Source organism: Hypanus sabinus, chromosome 7, assembly GCF_030144855.1.
Source record: "Hypanus sabinus isolate sHypSab1 chromosome 7, sHypSab1.hap1, whole genome shotgun sequence".
NCBI classification, from domain to species: Eukaryota; Metazoa; Chordata; class Chondrichthyes; order Myliobatiformes; family Dasyatidae; genus Hypanus; species Hypanus sabinus.
In genome coordinates, this window is record NC_082712.1 from 4,528,132 (window position 1) to 4,537,257 (window position 9,126).

Genomic DNA, 9,126 nt, shown 5'->3' on the forward strand with positions numbered 1-9,126 from the left:
AGGGATAATAAATCAGCCATGATGGAATGGCGGAGCAGGGCCAGACTCTGCCCCTATATCTTATGGTCTTAAAACAGAAACGGTTCTCTTTCAGCTGTGATTAATGCAATAGTTGTCCATTCTTATGCACAGTTCTTGGGTATTTAAAGTGGAGATTGATAGCTTGTTGATTAGTCAGGGCAGCAAAGGTTACGGGGACAAAGCAGGAGAATGGGGTTGAGAGGGGTAATAAATCAGACATCATGGAATGGCGGAGCGGACTGGATGGTCTTAATGGCCTAATTCTGATCCCAACTCTCATGGTCTTATGGTCTTAATTCCAAAGCAAAGATACTCCTCTTTTAGTCTTGTCCTGAGACTAGGCCCTAATTTTAGAAGGTGATATTTGAGTCCACATGATCTTCTGCAGCCTAATTAAGTCTTAAGTCAGCCTCCTCTGTTTAAAAGAAAATAGCCCAGCACAACACTCCAGTAATGGGGTGGCATGATCTTGATAAAGCCCTCCAGATATGGCCCAGATCCTGTCTGCTCTTACACTCTGTGCCTTGTCTAACAGTGGAAGATAGTTCAAAGTTTATGTTTATATTTATCACGTGTACATTGAAACATACCGTGAAGTGCATCATTTGTGTGAACAACCATGGGTGTGCTGGGGGCAGCCCACAAACGTCTGTCAAATGCGGGGCACAGACTTGGGTCTCCAGCCTGTCCCCCACATCCCTGTCCCTAAAATGATAACGTAACCCATCTCTGATCCTAAAACCTTCCCCACAAGCCCAAAAAGCCACTAAAACTGAGCCATGGCCTTAATGGATTTCCAGCATCTGTAGGCTCTCTTCTGCCTCTGACTTACCACAGCTGGCAGGTCAGACTAAAGTCAAGCCCTCTCTGTCTCCATTTTACTGCTCCACTGTGAAGCCTCTTTGAAGCATGCTAACCCTGTAGGAATTTCCCACCCCTCTTTGATGGGGGTTCTGTGAGAACCCCTCTCACTACTCCTCTCCTGCGATCTCTGCTGCTCCCTGGCCTTTTGATTCTATGTTCCACTGTCCTCTCGTCGTACTCCATCTTCTTCAGCCTTTATCACTTCCACCTAACATCTCCCAGCTTCTTAAGTCATTTCTACTTTTCCCTCTCCCTAAACTTGCCTATCAACCCCCACCCCTCACCCGGACCTACCTGTCACCTGCCGATTCGTACGCCACTCATTCCCACCACCTCTTCATTCTGGCCATCACCCCATTTTCTGCTTGACCTGCTAAGTTTCTCCAGCTCTTTTGCGGGTTCCTTTCGTGGCTTATGTATCTAAAGCTACCATTTGGTGCCTATTTGTCTAGGGATATATGATAGTTAGCAGGTCTTTTGGACGACTGTATCCAAGCTGATCTCTGAATATCCTCATAAATCCTAGTTTTCCTCTCGCATTCCCATCAACTCATCCCCTGCTCCCAATTCTCCTGCCAACAACTCGCCTTCAGACAGGGGAAGGGGAGGGCAGCTATTTACACTGGCAAATGAGCATACCAAGCTGTGCATCTTTCAGTTATTGGAGGAAATCAGAGCTCCTGGAGGAAACCCACACAGACACAAGGAGAGCATGCAAACTCCATGCAGGCAGCACCAGAGATCAGGATCAAACCTGGTTCACTGGGGCGATGAGTTAGCAGTATCAACTCCAATACCTCTGTGCCATTCCTTCACTGGACTGAACGGGGGGTAGTGCGATTATGCCACAGGTGGCTCCCAGGTGCCTACAAGGACTTTGTAACAGGATGTGGACAGGTCCCAGATCCCAACACTTCCTCTAAGTAAACTTCAGAGAGACCGGGTTTTAATACAAAATCTACACGGACTGCATGTTCACAAGGCAGACCTAACTGGAAGCTTTCACCTCATCGTCTCTCAGATACAAGAGTACATTGCTCACTCAGTCAAAGCAAATTGGTTTAGTATTTTCACATATACCGTGGTACAGTGAAAATCTTTGTTTTGTCTACCACGTCTGGAAATCATTACATCAGTGCATTGAGATAGTTCATTCATTATGTGCCATGTCGAATGAATGGTCTTTGAGCATGATTGTTTTTGACAAATATTTTTACAGAAGTGATTTACCATTGCCTTTGGGCAGTGTCTTTCCAAGATGGGTGACCCCAGCCACTATCAATACTCTTCAGAGATTGCATGCCTGGGGTCAGTGGTCGCATAACCAGGACTTGTGATGTGCTCATATGACCTTCCACCACCCATTGCCATGGCTTCACCTGACCCTGATCTGGGGAGCTAAGCAAATCCTACATCTTGCGCAAAGGTGGCCGGCGGGCTGGCAGAGGGAAGAAGCGCCCCCTCTGGTAGAGACTGATCTCCAACCCCCACTAATGTTGCAGAAAATCAACAGGTTGCAGAATTAAAGTACTGCCATTACAGAGAAAGTGCACTGCAGGCAAGGTCATAATGAGGTTGATTTTGAGATCGAGAGTCAATGTTATGATATTAAGAAATCATTATCACAGCAGAATGGAAGCTGCCCTTGAGCCTGGTGGGCTCACGGAGAGATTAAATGTACCTCACAGGCTCCTGGTCCACACTCAACAGTAATACATGTGCAGTACAGAGAGCCAAGAGGAGACTCAAAGGAGGATAGACAGTCCTGTAAGCACGCACCACCAGATTAGTGAAACAAATTAATCTAGAAACAAGAGGCTAGTATCAATAAAGCTGGCAGACTGGTAGAAAGTCTCACTCGGTTCATGTTCCTATTTCAGGAAGAAAGTTTGTTCCACCTTGGAGTACAGGTGTGTGGTTAATTCATAGCTCCCTTTCTGACTTGGCCCAGCAGACCACCCAGCCCATGAGCAACCAGGCATAAATAGGTTTTTAAAAACTATATCCTTTCTGTCTCCAATGTACCATCTCTGAAAAAGACAGGATATTGAGCTTGGCTCAGATCACAGATGAAGCGCTATTCGAGGCAAAGTTAAAAGTACATTTATGTCAACCTGTGCTATCTTGAGATTTGTAGGCATTAACAGGAAAATAAAGAAATATAATAGAATTTATGAAAAACTATGTGCAAAACAATACAGAGAAAAGCAAAAAAAATCAAGGAGGAATTAGTATTTTTTTTAAATCTGACAAATTCAAATATTTTCACAATAAAACCTTCATGCAGTTGTCTTGGAGATTGTAGCTTCTTTGATTGCCCTGATTCCTGAAGAGCTGTCCTTTCTGTCTCAATCCCTGTGATCCTGAAGTTATTCCCTGCCAATTGTCTATCCACTTCCTTTCCAAAGGCCCTGACTGTTTGTGTCTCTAAGCAGATGGTCATTTTCAGATCATAATTACTCCCTCACACCATCCTGAAATCTTTCACCAAAGCTTTAAACTCTGTGCCCCTGGGTCTCTGAACCATCCTCTGTGAAGAACACTTCTTGGAATGTAGACATTATTTTTTTGTATAAACCAGTCATCATCTTGTACACAACTAATATTTATTTAGCACTGGAGTAAATATTTGAAGATGAAAATAACAAATGCAAAAATTAATTAACAAACCAATATAGCAGACTTTGATAGTGTTCAAAGTTTATCCTCAGATAACTCTGAAATTCTTCAGAACTAAAGGGGTAGAGTTGAAAATTTCATGAGTTGCAACTCTGATAATTATCTGTTCCTCTGGCGAGTGTGTTTGTACCTACAAATGTACACTTGCCTATATCTATCTGCATTGGTTGTAGTATCAATTGAAAGTTCGAAGTAATATGTTAATATAGTAAGACTTCTGCAAAGCACTGTATTTGTCAATGTGGAGTGGACAGCAAGTTTGTAAATCTGGCAGAAGAAAAGGATGTTGGGAATAGCAAGGGTGGAGGGGTGTGGGGCAGGTGACAGAGATGGAATGCCAGGGTAGAGAGGTGGCATAGGTGCAGACACACCCAGCCCTGAGACACAAGGCAAGGTCATTTGATTCTAAACAACTGGTTCATTTACCATTACAGAATGTCTCTCTGGTGCTTCCTGCTCCAGCCCCTCTCCCTTCCCCTTTTCCCAACCATGATTCCCCTCTCCCTGCCCCCTTCCCGCTCTCAGTCCACAATAGAGACCCACATCAGAATTGGGTTATCAGTACTCACTTATGTCATGACATTTGTTGGGTTTTTTTTTTGTGGCAGCAGTACAGTGCGATGCATAAAATTACTTCAATGCAAGTCTTAGGCACCTTAGCTATATATATGTGCCTAAGACTTTTGCACAATACTGTACAGTACTTAACACATTCAGCTCCTGGCCATCATGTGTGGTTTAGCTACTAAGCCAGGCTGAACCCTTTCTACTGACAGGAGAAGGGGCAGTGGGGGGAGGGTTACTGATGCCTTAAGAACAGTCGCTTCGGGCAGACGGGGCTCATCAGTTGTGATTGGCAGCTCATCTATGAGAAGGAAAACTCCGATCTCAAATCTTTACATAATATAAAGATTTTGACTCCTCATGTATGTGAAGTGTGTAAGAAATAAAGCCAATTCAATTCAATTGTGTCTATAACCATCATGGGGAATGCTTCAGGAGTAAACCATGGAGGCAAAATCTGGAGCTGGAGTCTCTAAGGCAGTCTTATGTTGAGTTCAATGTTGACTGGCAACTCCTGTGACGCTGTTGGTAACAAAATGTAGCAGCTCTGCCGTTCCTTTGGGTTCATCAGACATGTGGAGATGGGGAGCTTGTTACGTGGGCTTGCTCTCCATATCGTACTATCCAGGCTCGAGTTTCAAGGAGTTAGGACGCAACATCCATATTGACCCTGACTGATGGAGGCCGCACTCACCAATGGTATTGGCCCATGGCATTAAAACAGCTGTGAACCCCTGCCCTGTAGAAATCATCCCATCTGCAATCAGAATCAGAATTAATATCACGGCTGAACACCATAAGATATAGGAGTAGAATTGGCCATTTGGCTCTCCAAGTTTGCTTCACCATTCAATCATTCCTCCGGGTTTGTTGGCCTATAAGGTTTGGTTGGAAACGGGACAACAGGTACTCTGCTACCTTTTATAGAACATAGAATAGTACAGCACATTACAGGCCCTTCAGCCCACAATGTTGTGCCGACCCTCAAACCCTGCCTCCCATATAACCCCCCCCCCCCACCTTAACTTCTTCCATATACCTGTCTAGTAGTCTCTTAAACTTCACTAGTGTATCTGCCTCCACCACTGACTCAGGCAGTGCATTCCACGCACCAACCACTCTCTGAGTGAAAAACCTTCCTCTAATATCCCCTTTGAACTTCCCTCCCCTTACCTTAAAGCCATGTCCTCTTGTACTGAGCAGTGGTGCTCTGGGGAAAAGGCGCTGGCTGTCCACTCTGTCTATTCTTCTTAATATCTTGTACACCTCTATCATGTCTCCTCTCATCCTCCTTCTCTCCAAAGAGTAAAGCCCTAGCTCCCTTAATCTCTGATCATAATCCATACTCTAAACCAGGCAGCATCCTGGTAAATGTCCTCTGTACCCTTTCCAATGCTTCCACATCCTTCCTATAGTGAGGCGACTAGAACTGGACACAGTACTCCAAGTGTGGCCTAACTAGAGTTTTATAGAGCTGCATCATTACATCGCGTCTCTTAAACACTAACCCTCGACTTATGAAAGCTAATGCCCCATAAGCTTTCTTAACTACCCTATCTACCTGTGAGGCAACTTTCAGGGATCTGTGGACATGTACCCCCAGATCTCTCTGCTCCTCCATACTACCAAGTATCCTGCCATTTACTTTGTACTCTGCCTTGGAGTTTGTCCTTCCAAAGTGTACCACCTCACACTTCTCCGGGTTGAACTCCATCTGCCACTTCTCAGCCCACTTCTGCATCCTATCAATGTCTCTCTGCAATCTTCGACAATCCTCTACACTATCTACAATACCACCAACCTTTGTGTCATCTGCAAACTTGCCAACCCACCCTTCTACCCCCACATCCAGGTTGTTAATAAAAATCATGAAAAGTAAAGGTCCCAGAACAGATCCTTGTGGGACACCACTAGTCACAACCCTCCAATCTGAATGTACTCCCTCCACCACAACACTCTGCTTTCTGCAGGCAAGCCAATTCTGAATCCACCTGGCCAAACTTCCCTGGATCCCATGCCTTCTGACTTTCTGAATGAGCCTATCATGTAGAACCTTGTCAAATGCCTTACTAAAATCCATGTAGATCACATCCACTGCACTACCCTCATCTATATGCCTGGTCACCTCCTCAAAGAACTCTATCAGGCTTGTTAGGCATAATCTGCCCTTCACAAAGCCATGCCGACTGTCCCTGATCAGACCATGATTCTCTAAATGCCCATAGATCCTATCTCTAAGAATCTTTTCCAACAGCTTTCCCAACACAGACGTAAGGCTCACTGGTCTATAATTACCCGGACTATCCCTACTACCTTTTTTGAACAAGGGGACAACATTCGTCTCCCTCCAATCCTCTGGTACCATTCCTGTGGACAACGAGGACATAAAGATCCTAGCCAGAGGCTCAGCAATCTCTTCCCTCGCCTCGTGGAGCAGCCTGGGGAATATTCCATCAGGCCCCGGGGACTTATCCGTCCTGATGTATTTTAACAACTCCAACACCTCCTCTCCCTTAATATCAACATGCTCCAGAACATCAACCTCACTCATATTGTCCTCACCATCATCAAGTTCCCTCTCATTGGTGAATACTGAAGAGAAGTATTCATTGAGGACCTCGCTCACTTCCACAGCGTCCAGGCACATCTTCCCACTTTTATCTCTAATTGGTCCTACCTTCACTCCTGTCATCCTTTTGTTCTTCACATAATTGAAGAATGCCTTGGAGTTTTCCTTTACCCTACTCGCCAAGGCTTCCTCATGACCCGTTCTTGCTCTTCTCAGCCCCTTCTTAAGCTCCTTTCTTGCTACCCTATATTCCTCAATAGACCCATCTGATCCTTGCTTCCTAAACCTCATGTATGCTGCCTTCTTCCACCTGACTAGATTTTCCACCTCACTTGTCACCCATGGTTCCTTCACCCTACCATGCTTTATCTTCCTCACCAGAATCTTCCTCATGACTGATTTATTTTCCTCTCAACCCCGTTTTCCTATCTTCTTCCCATCTCCTTACTAATCAAGAACCTATCGACCTCCACTTTAAATACACCCAATGACTTGATCTTCACTGCTGACTGTGACAATGAATTCCACAGATTCACCACCTTTGGCTAGAGACTTTCTTCCTCATCTCTGTTCTAAATGTAATGTCCTTCTATTCTGAGGCTATGTCTTCTGGTCCTAGAGTCCCCACCGGGCTTTTCAACATTCGGTAGGTTTCGGTGAGATCTTTGTCTCAGTATGGCATTTGCTCTGCCCAAGATCGCAAGATCTTGCAGTGAGTGTTAAATGTGGTCCAGTCCATCACGCAAATGAGACATTAGTTCCAATGAGACATGGAAAGGATGGTAAGGTACAAGATCTGTGGTGCACAAAGGCTGTTGTAAATCTAGTCAAGAAGAAAAGAAGAGCTTACAAAAGGTTCAAAAAACTAAGTAATGATAGAGATCTAGAAGATTATAAGACTAGCAGGAAGGAGTTTAGGAATTAAATTAGGAGAGACAGAAGGGGCTGTGAGAAGGCCTTGGTGAGCAGGATTAATGAAAACCCCAAGGCATTCTGCAAGTACATGAAGATCAAGAGGATAAGACATGAGAGAATAGGACCATTTGAGTGTGACAATAGAAAAGTGTGTAAAGAAATAGCGGAGGTAATGAATACTTTGCTTCAGTATTCACTACGCAAAAGGATCTTGGCGATTGTAGGGATGACTTGCAGTGGACTGAAAAGCTTGAGAATATAGATATTAAGAAAGAAGATGTGCTGGAGCTTTTGGAAAGCACAAGTTGGATAAGTCACTGGGACCAGACGAGATGTACCCCAGACTACTGTGGGAAGCGAAGGAGGAGATTGCTGAGCCTCTGGCGATGATATTTGCATCATCAATGGGGATGGGAGAGGTTCTGGAGGATTGGAGGGTTGTGGATGTTGTTCCCTTATTCAAGAAAGGGAGTAGGGATAGCCCAGGAAATTATAGACCAGTGAGTCTTACTTCAGTGGTTGGTAAGTTGATGGAGAAGATCCTGAGAGGCAGGATTTATGAACATTTGGAGAAACATAATCTGATTAGGAATAGTAATTAAAAGACGAACTTGTGAACTTTGATCACCTTGACATTGACCTTATACTTGTCTATCTTCAGTGTGCTTTCTCTGCATCTGCATTCTGCATTCTGATGTGATTACTTATGACATACACTGAAGATCAGTCTGGATGGCACGCAGACAAAAGCTTTTCCCTGTATCTTGGTGCATGTGACGAGTGAATCTCAGGGTAGTATATAGTGACATGTACAGAATGTGGTTAAGGCCAAAGAAAAAGTGGCTGGAGTTGTTTAGCACCTTAGTGCAAGACTGTTTATTAGGTGCGTCAAAACTCAAGCTTACAAAAATTATTGAAAATAGCAAAAAGAAAATGTCCATATTTACAAAACGATATCTGCCTGAAAACATCCATACTATTTTGTTCATTGTGAACTCCTCGCAGTCCTGATGTCTGTATCTGTCTGAGCCCTGTTTTATTGAGCACTAAGACACCATCTTTAACTGCCCACAGAGTTAAGACTATGCATGAATTAGACCATAACACACCACAATGTAGATACAATCATATTGCAAAATAAACAGGTATCCACCTTAGATGCAGAAAACAAATAAAAGTTACACGTTTACACATCCACAGTCAAATGGAATATTCCAGCATGTGTGGTGGGAAAGGCATCATAAAACCAGCCCAACCGCATCAGCTCTGTTTAGGACCCGTTATGTCAATGTACCAGGGAGACAGTGAAGTGTATACATTCAGCACAACGACAGCAGAATGATGTGTGTGTGTGTGCGTGAGAAAGAGAGAGAGAGAATGTCTGCATGTGATCCATTACTGTTACTCGGACTAACAAGTGACAACTAGGTAACAAATTTAGGAGTTGGAGATAAACTAAAAATTAGGACCACAAAGGTTATAATCTCTGGATTACTACCACTGCCACGTGGTAG